Source organism: Mustelus asterias, chromosome 8 (assembly GCF_964213995.1).
Source record: "Mustelus asterias chromosome 8, sMusAst1.hap1.1, whole genome shotgun sequence".
In the NCBI taxonomy this organism is placed as follows: domain Eukaryota; kingdom Metazoa; phylum Chordata; class Chondrichthyes; order Carcharhiniformes; family Triakidae; genus Mustelus; species Mustelus asterias.
Genome location: NC_135808.1, coordinates 3,080,971 through 3,086,098, shown reverse-complemented (window position 1 = coordinate 3,086,098; position 5,128 = coordinate 3,080,971).

Here is a 5,128-nt window from a genome sequence, read left to right as displayed (position 1 = left end):
ATATCTTTGTCCCCATCTCCACCTCACTCTATGTCTTCCCCCATCTCCAACTCAGTCTATCTCTGCCTCCATCCCCACCTCACTCTATCTCTCCCTCCATCCCCACCTCACTCTGTCTCTACCCCATCCCCACCTCACTCTATCTCTTCCTCCACCCCCACCTCACTCTATCTCTTCCTCCATCTCCACCTCACTCTATCTCTATCCCCATCCCCACCTCACTCTATCTCTGCGTCCATCCCCACCTCTCTCTAAATCGATCCCCGTCCCCACCTCACTCTATCTCTGCCTCCATCCCCACCTCACTCTATCTCTGCCTCCATCTGCACCTCACTCTATCTCTGCCTCCATCCCTACCTCACTCTATCTCTACATCCATCTCCACTTCACTCTGTCTCTTCCTCGATCTTCACCTCACTCTATCCCGATCCCCATCCCCACCTCACTCTATCTCTGCCTCCATCTGCACCTCACTCCATCTCTGCCTCCACCCCCACCTCACTCTATCTCTATCCCCATCCCCACCTCACTCTATCTCTATCCCCATCTCCACCTCACTCTATCTCTATCCCCATCCCCACCTCACTCTATCTCTATCCCCATCTCCACCTCACTCTATCTCTGCCTCCATCTCCACCTCACTCTGTCTCTTCCTCCATCTCCACCTCACTCTATCTCTTCCTCCAACCCCACCTCACTCTATCTCTGCCTCCATCTCCACCTCACTCTGTCTCTTCCTCCATCTCCACCTCACTCTATCTCTTCCTCCAACCCCACCTCACTCTATCTCTCCCTCCATCTCCACCTCACTCTATCTCTATCCCCATCCCCACCTCACTCTATCTCTGCGTCCATCCCCACCTCTCTCTAAATCGATCCCCATTCCCACCTCACTCCATCTCTGCCTCCATCCCCACCTCGCTCTACCTCTCCCTCCATCCCCACCTCACTCTGTCTCTACCCCCATCCCCACCTCACTCTATCTCTTCCTCCACCCCCACCTCACTCTATCTCTCCCTCCATCCCCACCTCACTCTATCTCTACCACCATCCCCACCTCACGCTATCTCTATCCCCATCCCCACCTCTCTCTAAATCGATCCCCGTCCCCACCTCACTCTATCCCGATCCCCATTCCCACCTCACTCCATCTCTGCCTCCATCCCCACCTCGCTCTATCTCTCCCTCCATCTCCACCTCACTCTAGCTCTACCTCCATCTCCACCTCACTCTATCTCTACCTCCATCCTCACCTCACTCTATCTCTACCTCCATCCCCACCTCACTCTATCTCTGCCTCCATCTCCACCTCACTCTATCTCTATCCCCATCCCCACCTCACTCTATCTCTACCACCATCCCCACCTCACGCTATCTCTATCCCCATCCCCACCTCTCTCTAAATCGATCCCCGTCCCCACCTCACTCTATCCCGATCCCCATTCCCACCTCACTCCATCTCTGCCTCCATCCCCACCTCGCTCTATCTCTCCCTCCATCTCCACCTCACTCTATCTCTACCTCCATGCCCACCTCACTCTATCTCTCCCTCTATCCCCACCTCACTCTATCTCGATCTCCATCCCCACCTCACTCTATCTCGATCTCCATCCCCACCTCACTCTATCTCGATCTCCATCTCCACCTCACTCTATCTCTATCCCCATCTCCACCTCACTCTATCTCCACCTCACTCTATCTCTACCCCCATCTGCACCTCACTGTATCCCTCCCTCCATCACCATCTCAGTCTATCTCTGCCTCCATCCCTACCTCACGCTATGTCTACCTCCATCTCCATCTCACTCCATCTCCACCTCCATCTCTACCTCATTCTGTCACTACCTCTCTCTCCACCTCACTCTATTTCTATCTCAATCACAACCTCCACTCTATCCCCATCCCCACCTCACTCCAGCTGCTCCTCCATCTCCACCTCACTCTATCTCTATCCCCATCCCCACCTCACTCTATGTCTATACCCATCCCCACCTCACTCTATCTCTATCCCCATCCCCACCTCACTCTATCTCTATCCCCATCCCCACCTCACTCCAGCTGCACCTCCATCTCCACCTCACTCTATCTCTATCCCCATCCCCACCTCACTCCAGCTGCACCTCCATCTCCACCTCACTCTATCTCTATCCCCATCCCCACCTCACTCCAGCTGCACCTCCATCTCCACGTCACTCTATCTCTATCCCCATCCCCACCTCACGCTATCTCTTTCCCCATCTCCACCTCACTCTATCTCTATCCCCATCCCCACCTCACTCCAGCTGCACCTCCATCTCCACCTCACTCTATCTCTGCCTCCATCTCCACCTCACTCTGTCTCGACCTCCATCCCCACCTCACTCTATCTCTCCCTCTATCCCCACCTCACTCTATCTCTACCTCCATCCTCACCTCACTCTATCTCTGCCTCCATCTCCACCTAACTCTATCTCTACCTCCATCTCCACCTCACGCTATCTCTCCCTCCATCCCCACATCACTCTATCTCTGCCTCCATCTCCACCTCACTCTATCTCTCCCCCATCCCCACCTCACTCTATCTCTGCCTCCATCTCCACCTCACTCTGTCTCGACCTCCATCCCCACCTCACTCTATCTCTACCTCCATCTCCACCTCACGCTATCTCTCCCTCCATCCCCACATCACTCTATCTCTGCCTCCATCTCCACCTCACTCTATCTCTCCCCCATCTCCACCTCACTCGATCCCGACCTCCATCCCCACCTCACTCTATCACTACCACCATCCCCACCTCACTCTATCTCTTCCTCCATCCCCACCTCACTCTATCTCTACCTCCATTCCCACCACACTCTATCTCTGCCTCCATCTCCACCTCACTCCATCTCTGCCTCCATCTTCACCTCACTCTATCTCTACCTCCATCTCCACCTCACTCCATCTCTACCTCCATCCCCACCTCACGCTATCTCTATCCCCATCCCCACCTCACGCTTTCACGATCCACATCCCTACCTCACTCGATCTCTCCCTCCATCTCCACCTCACTCTATCTCTATCCCCATCCCCACCTCACTCTATCTCTGCGTCCATCCCCACCTCTCTCTAAATCGATCCCCATCCCCACCTCACTCTATCCCGATCCCCATTCCCACCTCACTCCATCTCTGCCTCCATCCCCACCTCGCTCTATCTCTCCCTCCATCTCCACCTCACTCTAGCTCTACCTCCATCACCACCTGACTCTATCTCTACCTCCATCCTCACCTCACTCTATCTCTACCTCCATCCCCACCTCACTCTATCTCTGCCTCCATCCCCACCTCACTATATCTTTGTCCCCATCTCCACCTCACTCTATGTCTTCCCCCATCTCCAACTCAGTCTATCTCTGCCTCCATCCCCACCTCACTCTATCTCTCCCTCCATCCCCACCTCACTCTGTCTCTACCCCCATCCCCACCTCACTCTATCTCTTCCTCCACCCCCACCTCACTCTATCTCTCCCTCCATCCCCACCTCACTCTATCTCTACCACCATCCCCACCTCACGCTATCTCTATCCCCATCCCCACCTCTCTCTAAATCGATCCCCGTCCCCACCTCACTCTATCCCGATCCCCATTCCCACCTCACTCCATCTCTGCCTCCATCCCCACCTCGCTCTATCTCTCCCTCCATCTCCACCTCACTCTAGCTCTACCTCCATCTCCACCTCACTCTATCTCTACCTCCATCCTCACCTCACTCTATCTCTACCTCCATCCCCACCTCACTCTATCTCTGCCTCCATCTCCACCTCACTCTATCTCTATCCCCATCCCCACCTCACTCTATCTCTACCACCATCCCCACCTCACGCTATCTCTATCCCCATCCCCACCTCTCTCTAAATCGATCCCCGTCCCCACCTCACTCTATCCCGATCCCCATTCCCACCTCACTCCATCTCTGCCTCCATCCCCACCTCGCTCTATCTCTCCCTCCATCTCCACCTCACTCTAGCTCTACCTCCATCACCACCTGACTCTATCTCTACCTCCATCCTCACCTCACTCTATCTCTACCTCCATCCCCACCTCACTCTATCTCTGCCTCCATCCCCACCTCACTATATCTTTGTCCCCATCTCCACCTCACTCTATGTCTTCCCCCATCTCCAACTCAGTCTATCTCTGCCTCCATCCCCACCTCACTCTATCTCTCCCTCCATCCCCACCTCACTCTGTCTCTACCCCATCCCCACCTCACTCTATCTCTTCCTCCACCCCCACCTCACTCTATCTCTTCCTCCATCTCCACCTCACTCTATCTCTATCCCCATCCCCACCTCACTCTATCTCTGCGTCCATCCCCACCTCACTCTATCTCTTCCTCCATCTGCACCTCACTCTATCTCTACCCCATCCCCACCTCACTCTATCTCTCCCTCCATCCCCACCTCACTCTGTCTCTACCCCATCCCCACCTCACTCTATCTCTTCCTCCACCCCCACCTCACTCTATCTCTTCCTCCATCTCCACCTCACTCTATCCCGATCCCCATCCCCACCTCACTCTATCTCTGCCTCCATCTGCACCTCACTCCATCTCTGCCTCCACCCCCACCTCACTCTATCTCTATCCCCATCCCCACCTCACTCTATCTCTATCCCCATCTCCACCTCACTCTATCTCTATCCCCATCTCCACCTCACTCTATCTCTGCCTCCATCTCCACCTCACTCTGTCTCTTCCTCCATCTCCACCTCACTCTATCTCTTCCTCCAACCCCACCTCACTCTATCTCTGCCTCCATCTCCACCTCACTCTGTCTCTTCCTCCATCTCCACCTCACTCTATCTCTTCCTCCAACCCCACCTCACTCTATCTCTCCCTCCATCTCCACCTCACTCTATCTCTATCCCCATCCCCACCTCACTCTATCTCTGCGTCCATCCCCACCTCTCTCTAAATCGATCCCCATCCCCACCTCACTCTATCCCGATCCCCATTCCCACCTCACTCCATCTCTGCCTCCATCCCCACCTCGCTCTACCTCTCCCTCCATCCCCACCTCACTCTGTCTCTACCCCCATCCCCACCTCACTCTATCTCTTCCTCCACCCCCACCTCACTCTATCTCTCCCTCCATCCCCACCTCAC